Source organism: Trichomycterus rosablanca, chromosome 6 (assembly GCF_030014385.1).
Source record: "Trichomycterus rosablanca isolate fTriRos1 chromosome 6, fTriRos1.hap1, whole genome shotgun sequence".
NCBI lineage: Eukaryota > Metazoa > Chordata > Actinopteri > Siluriformes > Trichomycteridae > Trichomycterus > Trichomycterus rosablanca.
The window spans coordinates 26,514,531-26,526,760 of NC_085993.1; the positions used below are offsets into that span (position 1 = coordinate 26,514,531).

The window sequence follows — 12,230 nt, forward strand, 5'->3', positions numbered from 1 at the left end:
CAGCAATGTATAAAATTAAACATTTACATTATTTCAGCTGCAAAATAAAAATATAATCTATCAGTAATCACACCATGACAAACATGCTAAGCTCACACCACAACTTTCCAGGTGTTCAGATAACTGTACAGTACAGAATACACAACTTGATCTCTTGTAATCAGGAGTCTTTCAAATTGTTGTGGTTTTCACACTATATGACTGATCTGCAATAGGGGGTCACAGGTGAAGGAGTGGATTTGGCTACGCGGCCAGCAGGGATTGTCTGTTCTGCAGAGAAAGAGTTGGAAGTCAAATAAATATTTTTTGCAATGCAACGTTGGTATCATGGTTTGGAGTGGCAGATAAGGCCACGAATACTGTTTATGTATCCTGTTATGTTTATGTACGCTGTTATGAATGTGTTTTTGGTTTGATATTTTACGGATATCATAAACAGTAGAGATCCAAACAACAGTAACATACGACTTCTTTACTGTGAAACCCTCAAACAATATAAACGTACACTCAGAACCAAAAAAGCTCAGTATACCCAAAAACAACTAACAATTATTGAACAATCAATCAACACACATCAATTCTGGGACAATTGGAATAAATTAAAACATAGAGAACAGGAAGAATTGGTCATTCAGGATGGGGATATCTGGACAACCCATTTCCAATCACTCTTTAAAAATGTAGAATTAGATTCAAATCCTGAACAAAATCAAATTATTAGTAAGTTAGAAGAACTGGAACGAGCTATTAAAAACCACCAGAATCCTCTAGACTCTCTCATTACTGAGCAAGAACTTAAAGACAACATTAAAAAACAAAAATCAAAGAAATCATCAGGACCTGACAGGATCCTGAATGAAATTATTAAACACAGCAGCTCCAAATTTCACCTGGCAATGTTAAAAGTCTTTCACCTGGTTCTGAGTGTTGGTTCCTTCCCTGAAATCTGGAATCAAGGTCTCATAACACCCATCTACAAAAGTGGAGATAAATTCGACCCTAATAATTACCAGGGCATCTGTGTGAGCAGTAACCTGGGGAAGTTATTCTGTAGTATAATTAACTCACGATTATTACACTTCCTTACCGAGCACAATGTCCTGAGTAAAAGTCAGATTGGATTTCTACCAAATTACCACACTACCGATCATATTTACACCCTATTTGCATATTTTATTGATTTAAAAAAAAAAAAAAGCTTTTGATTCAATTTGGCATGAAGGATGGTTTTATAAAATGTTGGAGAGTGGTGTAGGGGGTAAAACATATGATCTTATTAAATCTATGTACACAGAAAACCAGTGCAGAATAAGAATTGGCAGTAAGAGAACACATCGCATCTCTCAGGAGTGTGGAGTGAGACAGGGCTGCTGTTTAAGTCCAACTCTATTTAACATCTATATTAATGAATTGGCCTCCATGTTAGAGCACTCAGCCACGCCCGGTCTCACTCTACACGACTCGGAGATTAAACTCCTGCTGTATGCAGATGATCTGGTCCTGCTGTCCCCCAGCGCTCAGGGTCTCCAGCACAAATTGGACCTGCTGCAGCAGTACTGTCAGACCTGGGCCCTGACAGTTAACCTTAAAAAGACCAACATTATGACCTTCCAGAAAAGAGCCAGATCTCAGGGAACCAAACACACATTTAAATTAGGACACCATGAAATTGAGCACACTAAAGATTATACTTACCTCGGAACTGAACATTAGTTCAACAGGAAACTTTAACCCGGCAGTAAATGAACTGAGAGAAAAAGCTTCCGATTCGAATCTGGCAGTGAAGTTTGGGGTTCGCTTACACACCATCAATTCCATAATTGGGACAAACATCCATTAGAGACCCTGCACACAGGGTTCTGTAAAAGCATCCTAAAGGTGCACAGACACACCACGAACAATGCGTGCAGGGCAGAATTAGGCCAATTTCCACTAATTATCAACATATAGAGAAGAGCAATCAATTTCTTTAACCATCTAAATGAGAGCGACCCCCAATCTTATCATTATAAAGCCCTGAAACACCAAGAGCTGAGCAAACATACCAGTCCCCTCATCCAACTGGTCCTGAGTCACTGCACCCATACACCACTAACACACACCGATACACCACTAACACACACAGACACTAATAACACACACAGACACGTTACTAACACACGCCGACACACCACTAACACACATTAACACAATAGAGACTCAGGAACAGGAGAAATCTGCAAACACAATTAGAATAAACCAAATTACACAAAAACTCAGAACTAAATATCTGAATTATTGGGAAACTGAAACTAAAACTTAAAGTAAAATGCAGTGTTATTTGGCCCTAAACAGACACTACAGTGCAGCAGATTATCTGAGCACAGTATCCGACCGACCCTAAATTAAGAAACAACCTGACGAGGTACAGACTGAGCAAACACGACCTGGCCGCGGAGACGGGGCGACACACCCGTTCCTGGCTGCCCCGGGAGGAGAGGTTGTGCCAGCACTGCACTCTCAGTACAGTAGAGACAGAGCTGCACTTCCTCACCCAGTGTACCAAGTACCACCACATCCGCTCCCAATTCTTCCCTAAATTTAACAACGTCATCCCCAACTTTACCTCCCTCCCAGACCCTGACAAACTGCCCCACCTACTGGGGGAGCACAGAGAGAGCTGCACACTAGCAGCACTCTACACACACACCTGCCACCGGGTGAGGGACAGTGGGTGACCATGTCCCATACACACACACACACACAAACTGATCGTTATTACTACCTCGTTACTGTAAATATTATAATTTTTATTGTTATTATTTTGCACTGTTTTTATTATTATTTTATATTTTTGCACATGTAACTGTTTTATATATATTTGTTCTTTCTTACAGTTATTTTTATTATTTCTCTGTAACTTGCTTTGGCAATACGAATGTCCTTATTTGTCATGCCAATAAAGCTTCTTTTGAGTTTCAAGTTTTGAGTATGCCGATGTATTCTGATATGATGTACCTGCAACAGACATTTACAACTCCTCCCCCAGGTTTCCCTTCTGTGTCTTGTGGTCACAACAATCACAACCTGATCGCAACACTTTTTACACTACATGAGTACAAATATTTAGCTAGATATTTTCTTGAGTCGTCACTCAGTGAGCCGCTCGTATCGAGTCGTCGAACAGTTCACAAATAGTGATCGCGAGCCAATTTTTGAGCACCGAGCAAACGCCGATTTGCCTTCCAATCTCCCAAAATGAACTAACTGTGTTGATTAAATCATCAAAGTCATCATCACGTATACTCAATCCTGTTCCAACTCATTTACTTAAAGATTTACTCCCAGCCATTGTAGAGCCCCTGCTTACATAAATCAATGCATCCCTTAGCCTTGGGTACGTACCTAAATTGTTTAAAAGTGTTGTTATTAAACCCCTGATTAAAAAACCTAATCTTGATCAACATGTTTTATCAATTATAGGCCAATTTCAAACCTTCCTTTTGTCTCTAAGATATTAGAAAAAGTAGTTTCCAAACAGTTATGTTCTTATTTGAATGAAAATTGTATTCATGAAAAATTTCAATCTGGTTTTAGACCCAACCATAGTACCGAAATCGCATTAATTAGAGTAGTTAACGTCTTCTGATAAGGGATGTGTCTCTTTTCTTGTTCTATTAGATCTTAGTGCAGCGTTTGATACCGATGATCATAACATTTTACTGGATAGGCTAGAAAATACAGTAGGTGTTAAAGGACTCGCACTCTCTTGGTTTAAATCATATTTGACTGACCGCTCTCAATTTGTTTATGTAAATAATAAATGCTCGGAAACTACAAAAGTAAAGTGTGGTGTTCCACAGGGGTCAGTACTGGGACCGCTATTATTTACACTCTATATGCTTCCACTAGGAGAAATTATTCATAAACATGGCATACATTTTCACTGCTATGCAGGTGACACACAGCTGTATATATCAGCCAAACCAAATGATACTGACACAATCAGTAAGATTGAAGATTGTGTAAATGACATAAAAAACTGGATGACATGTAATTTTCTTTTACTTAATTCAGATAAAACAGAGGTTTTACTTGTTGGCTCTAAAGCTGCAAGAGACAAGTTGTCTAACCTGGTAATAAACCTAAACACTTTCAGCTCAGATGTAAAAAACTTGGGTGTCACACTAGATTCAGATCTTTCCCTTTGATACACACATCAATAATATTAATAAAGTTGCTTTCTATCATTTACGTAAAATTTCTAAAATAAGAAATACACTATCTGTTAATGACGCTGAAAAACTGATCCATGCGTTTATAACTTCTCGGTTAGATTATCGTAATGCTCTTCTAACTGGATGCTCTGGTAGATCCATACACAAACTCCAGTTAGTTCAAAATGCAGCAGCGTCACACTACACTGGAGGTGTATAAGATTGCTTGGAAAGATGCTCTAACCGAGTATAAACATGCACTTATAAAAGCTAAATCTTTATATTATTCGTCCCTAATAGAGAAAAATAAAAAAAATCCTAGATTCCTTTTCGAGACAGTGTCCAAATTAACTAAAAACGTCAATGAAACTGAATCTAATATACCGCCTGACTGTACCAGCGATGATTTTTTAAAATTCTTTAATGACAAGATAGAAAAAATACGACTTCAGAGTCAAAGTGTGTCACTTGCCAATGTTAAGTATGGACTCACTCCGAGCAGCATTGGTGATGATAGTAACGAGTTAATCCAACTAAATTCCTTTAATCCAATCTCCCAAAATGAACTAACTATGTTGATTAAATCATCGAAGTCATCATCATGTATACTCGATCCTGTTCCAACTCGTTTACTTAAAGATTTACTCCCAGCTATTGTAGAGCCCCTGCTTACATTAATCAATGCATCCCTTAGCCTAAATTGTTTAAAAGTGCCGTTATTAAACCACTGATTAAAAAACCTAATCTTGATCCACATGTACTAGCTAATTATAGGCCAATTTCAAACCTTCCTTTTGTCTCTAAAATATTAGAAAAAGTCGTTTCCAAACAGTTATGCTCTTATTTGAATGAAAATTGTATTCATGAAAAATTTCAATCAGGATTTAGACCCAATCATAGTACCGAAACCGCATTAGAGTAGTTAACGAGTTGTTAATGTCTTCTGATAATGGATGTGTCTCTTTTCTTGTTCTATTAGATCTTAGCGCAGCGTTTGATACGGTCGATCATAACATTTTACTGGAGAGGCTAGAAAATACAGTAGGTGTTAAAGGACTCGCACTCTCTTGGTTTCAATCATATCTGACTGACCGCTCGCAATTTGTTTATGTAAATAATAAATGCTCGGAAACTACAAAAGTAAAGTGTGGTGTTCCACAGGGGTCGGTACTTGGACCGCTATTATTTACACTCTATATGCTTCCACTAGGTGAAATTATTCATAAACATGGCATAAACTTTCACTGCTATGCAGATGACACACAGCTGTATATATCAGCCAAACCAAATGATACTGACACAATCAGTAAGATAGAAGATTGTGTAAACGACATAAAAAACTGGATGTCGTGTAATTTTCTTTTACTTAATTCAGATAAAACTGAGGTTTTACTTGTTGGCTCTAAAGCTGCAAGAGACAAGTTGTCTAACCTGGTGCTAAACCTAAACACTTTCTCTGTTACTCCCAGCCCAGATGTAAAAAACTTTGGTGTCACAATAGATTCAGATCTTTCCTTTGATACACACATTAATAATATTACTAGAGTTGCTTTCTATCATTTGCGTAATATCTCTAAAATAAGAAATATACTGTACTATCTGTTAATGATGCTGGAAAACTGATCCATGCGTTTATAACTTCTCAGTTAGATTATTGTAATGCTCTTCTAACTGGATGCTCTGGTAGATCCATAAACAAACTCCAGTTAGTTCAAAATGCAGCAGCTCGAGTGCTAACTAGAACTAAAAAATTTGATCATATCAGTCCTGTTCTATCATCTCTACACTGGCTGCCAGTTAAATTCTGCATTGATTGCAAAATACTTTTACTAACCTATAAAGCGCTACATGGTCTGGCTCCACAGTATCTGAGTGAACTTATTAATCACTACAGCCCAGCGCGTCCACTTCGTTCACAAGATGCAGGGTTACTTATAGTTCCTAAAATTAAAAAGACCACAGCTGGTGGAAGAGCATTTTCTTACAAAGCTCCACAACTCTGGAATAATCTTCCTGCCTCTATTCGGGATTCGGACACAGTCTCAATGTTTAAGTCTAGACTGAAAACATATTTATTTTCTCAGGCTTTTGATTAGTATAGACAAAGGCGCAGAGCTTGGGGGTTCTTGGTCATAGAAACTTGTGGTGATCAGGGATGTTGGGTTGCTGTCGTTCTGCCTCTTGTCCAATCACTCCAGTTTGGGTAGGAGAGGTGGGCGCTGATGTCCTGTGAAAGCCTTCATGACCTTGTTACCTGCTCGCTCTCCCTTTTAGTTATGCTGTAATAATTAGGGCTGCCGGAGTCTAAAACTCTCTGTAAAACTGTTTTACTCAACTAGCATTGTACATTATTAACTACATTCTTTGTTGTTTTACTCCAAAGGCGTTCTGATGGAAACCTGTTTACCCGCCGAGGTTAAGGATTAAAGTCGAGACTGCCGTGACAACTATGCTGCTCCTGCCGGATGTGACTGGTGTGGAGTAATTGCACCAAGAATGACAAGAAATCACTACAGACATTATTGAAGACTACAGCGAAGAACAACTCTATTATTATTTATCTTTTTATTACCAGTTATAACTTTTAGATCATTTAATTCTGTGTTCGTATGCTCTGTGTAAATCGTGTATTTATTTAAAGTATCCTCCTGGCCACCCAAGAAGGATGGGCCCTGCTGAGTCTGGTTCCTCTCAAGGTTTCTTCCTGTAATTTTCAGGGAGTTTTTCCTTGCCACAGTCGCCCTCGGCTTGCTCAACAGGGGTTTTTTGTAACTGTTGGTCCTGGATTTTGTAAAGTTGCTTTGAGACAATGTCTATTGTAAAAAGCACTATATAAATAAAGTTGACTTGACTTGACTCTAGTGCTAACTAGAACTAGAAAATTTGATCATATTAGTCCTGTTCTATCATCTCTACACTAGCTACCAGTTAAATTCCACATTGATTACAAAATGCTTTTACTAACCTGTAAAGTGCCACATGGTCTGGCCCCACAGTATCTGAGTGAACTTATTAATCACTACAACCTAGCACGTCCACTTCGCTCACAAGATGCAGGGTTACTTATAGTTCCTAGAATGAAAAAGACCATGGCTGGTGGAAGAGCATTTTCTTACAAAGCTCCACAACTTTGGAATAATCTTCCTGTCTCGGTTCGGGATTCGGACACAGTCTCAATGTTTAAGTCTAGACTGAAAACATATTTATTTTCTCAGGCTTTTGATTAGTATAGACAAAGGTGCAGAGCTTGGGGGTTCTTGGTCATAGAAACTTGTGGTGATCAGGGATGTTGGGTTGCTGTCGTTCTGCCTCTCTTATCTGATCACTCAGGTTTGATGATGGTGGGGAGGTGGGCGCTGATGTCCTATGAAAGCCTTCATGACCTTGTTACCTGCTCGCTCTCCCTTTTAGTTATGCTGGAATAATTAGGTCTGCCAGAGTCTAAAACTCTCTGTAAAACTGTTTTACTCAACTAGCATTGTACATTATTAACTACATTCTCTGTTGTTTTACCCCGAGGGCATTCTGATGGAAACCTGTTTATCCGCCGAGGTTAAGGATTGAAGTCGAGACTGCCGTGACAACTATGCTGCTCCTGCCAGATGTGACGGGTCTGAAGTAATTGCACCAAGAATGACAAGAACTCACTACAGACTTTATTGAAGACTAGACCGAATAACAATTCTATTATTATTATTATTTTTTTTATTTTATTTATTTATTGCCATTTATAACTTTTAGTTCATTTAATTCTGTGTTTGTATGATTTGTGTAAATCCTACTTATATAAAGTATCCTCCAGGCCACCCAAGAAGGATGGGCCCTGCTGAGTCTGGTTCCTCTCAAGGTTTCTTCCTGTAATTTTCAGGGAGTTTTTCCTTGCCACAGTTGCCCTCGGCTTGCTCATCAGGGGTTTTTGTAACTGTTGGTCCTGGATTTTGTAAAGTTGCTTTGAGACAATGTCTGTTGTAAAAAGCGCTAAATAAATAAAGTTGACTTGACCTTCGAGCTGCCACATCTAGTACTTTTTTATGAATTTAGTAAGATTACAATGGATGCGTTTATATCATTTAGAATGTGGTGCACAATTTGAGACACAGGTTAATTATCACAGGCAACAAAATGTAGTCTTTTTAAAAATGAAAGCTGGCAAGTCCAGCTGACAAATGCAAGTAAGAATCAGTCTATCCTGTAAACCACAATAATAGTTTGTTTATTAACAAACATTTCTATAAAAATAATTAGTAAATATTTACCTAGTGTTTATATTGAAGCAAACAATGCACTTGCTTTACTGGCTTCATTGGCTGTCTGTCACTGTAAAATCCTAATGAGCTCAACAATTAGAGTAAAAAAAAATACATGCTTTTCATAATTGCTTAGTATTTAGTAGGGTCATATTTAAAATAGGTAAACAATGGCTGTAAATGTATTAACTTAAACTTCTTGTGCTCCAATAAAAAGGGTAAGAATCTATTTACATAAGACAAAGACAACTTGAGTAAACACAAAATCTTTGAAAGATTATTTTACTTATAGAAGAAAACAATAAACCTTGGCTACCATAGCAACCAGCTAACAACAACCTAGTAACCACGAGAGCAAGCACTTAACAACACTAGCAAACCCTCGACATCAAAGCAACCACTAAGCAACACCCTGGTAACCATTTAAAATACTATAGTGATGGCTTAGCTACACCCTAGTATCACTTTAAAATAGCAAAGCAACAATACACCACATACAAAAACAACCACCTGGGACACCAGAGCATGTTCATAGATTATTATAAATACTATTATTATTATAATTATTAAAGAAAATTGATGCTGCTACAAAATCATACCACACTTTACCACAGTGTATTAATACAACAGTGGATCATAGTGAAGGGATTAGTCTCAGGGTGTTTTGTCTGCTCTGGAGTTGGGTACCTGCAACTACACACGGACAAAAGATTGCATTGTAATGATGCAACACACACCTCAAAGCAACAACTTGAAGACCAAAAACGACAAAATATTGTAGTGAAAGACAATGTAAAAAGGACTGTAGAAGCAGTAGTTTAGTGGTTTTTAAATTATATATCATCAATTCTATACATACATAAATTTTACACAAAAATGTCAGTGTTGCCGCTCATACACGCTGGGACACCAGAGCTGGGATCTCGAATACAACTGTCTCTGCCTGCCGGCTGGGCTGAACAGCCACATGAACAACGATTGGCCTGTTGCTCAGGGAGAGACACACCCCGAGAGCACTCTTGAATGCATAAACAAAATATATATATAAAAAAAGTCACAGTGTTTAGCTTGTTTTAGGACATCAAATTATGTGTGCCAAAGATGAAAAGGACCATCCAGACAGTGAAAGGTGCAAAAGCCAACATCCGTCATGGTATGGGGGTGCAACAGTGCCCACAGCATAGGTGATCTGCATATATGTGAAGATACCATTAATGCAGAGGCTTATATTGGTATATGCTGACGTCAACAACTTTTCCCAAGAACATATCTATTTACAACAGCAGGGCTTGTAGACATAGTGTGTGTGTGCTAAAATAGCCTGCCTGTAGTTCTTATCTGTCTCCTATAGAAAATGTATGGTGCATCATTTAAAAGAAAAATCAGACAATGGCAAATGTTGAGCACCTCAAATCTTGTGTACAGCAAGAAGGGGCAAAAGTTTCACTTGCAAAACTGCGACAATTAGTGTGGTCAATTTCCAAATGATTAAAAGATATATTTTAAAAAAGGTGATGTGACCCAGTGGTAAACATGCCTTTGTTCCAGCTTTTTTTGATTGTGTTGCAAGTAGTGCTGGGTGATTTTCACAATTAATTTGGTTAATTCGAATTAACATTTTTACACAATATTAGAAATGTGACAATCGCGATTGTACAAGTTTACATACCTTATATTTTAATTAAAATACCAACATGTCATAAGGCAGAAACTGACCACATGCTCGCGGAATATACACCATATCGCCAAAAGTATTCACTCACTGAGTTGAGAGTTGAAGCTGTTATAGCCGCAAAGCGTGGGCCGACATCATATAGCGAATACTTTTGGCAATATAGTGTAGATCAAGGAAAGTTTAATATCAAAAGGGCAAAAACAGTGTACGTACAAAACCAGAGAATAACGGCCAACAAGGGTCATACACGGTAACAAGGACTGCTCGGTATGCACACAAACACAGTCTGCAATACTTCGCAACGAGACAAAGAGCAGTGTTTAAATAAGATTCATGGAATTGAACACAGTTGAACTGAATCAAAACTCCTTGATCCTCAGTGAGCGTGAGGACCAATCAGGATTGGCTGACCAGGGATAGTCACGTGAGAGTCCGTGGGAGCATGGGAATTGTAGTCCATATTGTTAAAAGCACACCGTGCCACCTCCATCCACCCCAGTCACAAAAGGACAAAATCAAAGCTGAGCTGACTGCTTACTTGATGTCCCCTAGCATAGATACTAACACAGACTCACTTAATTGGTGGAAACTGCATGAAACAAACTTCCCCAGCTTAAGCAACCTTGCAAAGAAATATCTCTGTATACCTGCAACCAGTGCCCCTTCTAAGCAAGTTTTCAGTGCGTATGGGAACATTGTTACCTGCCAGAGTGCATCTCTCAAGCCTAAAACAGGCTTGTGTACCTTTCAAGAAACATGTAAAAAAACCTTTTGTGGCTCTTAATGTAAGGAGGTTATGCTTGCACATTATTTAAAGTGAGTTGTTTGTGAGCCATTCTTAAAAAGAATATAGCTCATTAAGATTTCTATGTTGTTATATCATATTGCTGTTACTGTTTTTGCACTTCTGCAGTCTTTTAAATTAAAATGCAAAAAAAAAAAAAAAAAAAAGACATTTGTCTTTTCATTGGCATTATACAAGAACATACAAAAACCAAGAATCGTTAATAAATTTGAAAATAATCGAGATTTAATTTTTTTGCAATATCGCCCAGCCCTAGTTGCAAGCATCTATTTCTAAATTTGTTAAAATTTAACAAATAGAATTGTCATATAATTTTTGTTCTTTTGTCTGTTAATCTCTGAGACCCACAAGCCTCACAAAACAGCTCACAAAATACGGCCCAACAGTGGCAACCTGGCAGTGGTGGGACTTGAACCGGCAACCTTCTGATTACTGGTCCAGTACCTTAACCACTAGGCTACAGCTGCCCTCTCTATAAAATTATTAGGGATGCATCAATACCATTTTTTTCCCAACTGAGTACAAGTACATGTATTTTTGTACTTGCCGATACCGATACCAATACCAATACCTATTTAGAATGATGGAGTTAATGAGTTAATGGAGTTAATGAGTTGGAGGTTAATAAATATTTTTGCAATGTTGGTGTTTTGTTGTTATGTTTTGTAGAGAACGATCAGGTCAGAAATACTGTAAAACGTGTGTGTGCCGGTGTATTCTGATATAAACTATATTATCCTCCTGTCCCACCTGTTTACACTCCTCTCCTACGTTTCCCCTCACACCGTATCCTGCGTTCTCATTGGCTGTTCGACATGTCACTCATTCCCAGTCGCACATCTCAGATCAGATATCTGACATGCTAGAAAACTAGATCCGGTCGCCGAGCGCACGGCGAGCCGGTCGGATCGAGTTGTTGGATAGTTCACACTTAGCGATCGAGAGCCGAGTTTTGATTGCCGAGCGAACGGCGAGTTGCTACCGAGCCGGCAAATCTAGCGCCGACCAGTCGCCGAGCAAAAATCAGGGCAAAAATCGTGTAGTGTGAACTAGGCATAACGCAGCAACGTGCACTAGGCACACGGTATCGGACGTTTAGTATCAGAGCCTCGTTTGCAAGTACGAGTACAAGTTAATGAGCGCGGTATCGGGCAAATACCCGATACCAGTATCGGTACTCATGCATCTCTAAAAATTATTTTAGTCAAACAAAACTGGTCTCTGGATAAAGGAATCATCATTTGAAAATAGTTTTTTTTCTTTTGTCACATTTAACCCTTTCATGCCTGAGTGGAACATTCCATTTT

At 38.4% G+C, this 12,230-nt stretch overlaps 1 protein-coding gene across 10 annotated transcripts in view; it reads right to left on the reverse strand.

Moving 5' to 3' along the window:
- Positions 1–12,230, reverse strand: part of LOC134316992 (TSC22 domain family protein 1-like) — a 92,157-nt gene that overhangs the window by 66,188 nt on the left and 13,739 nt on the right. The gene's annotated exons all lie outside the window — the stretch shown is intronic.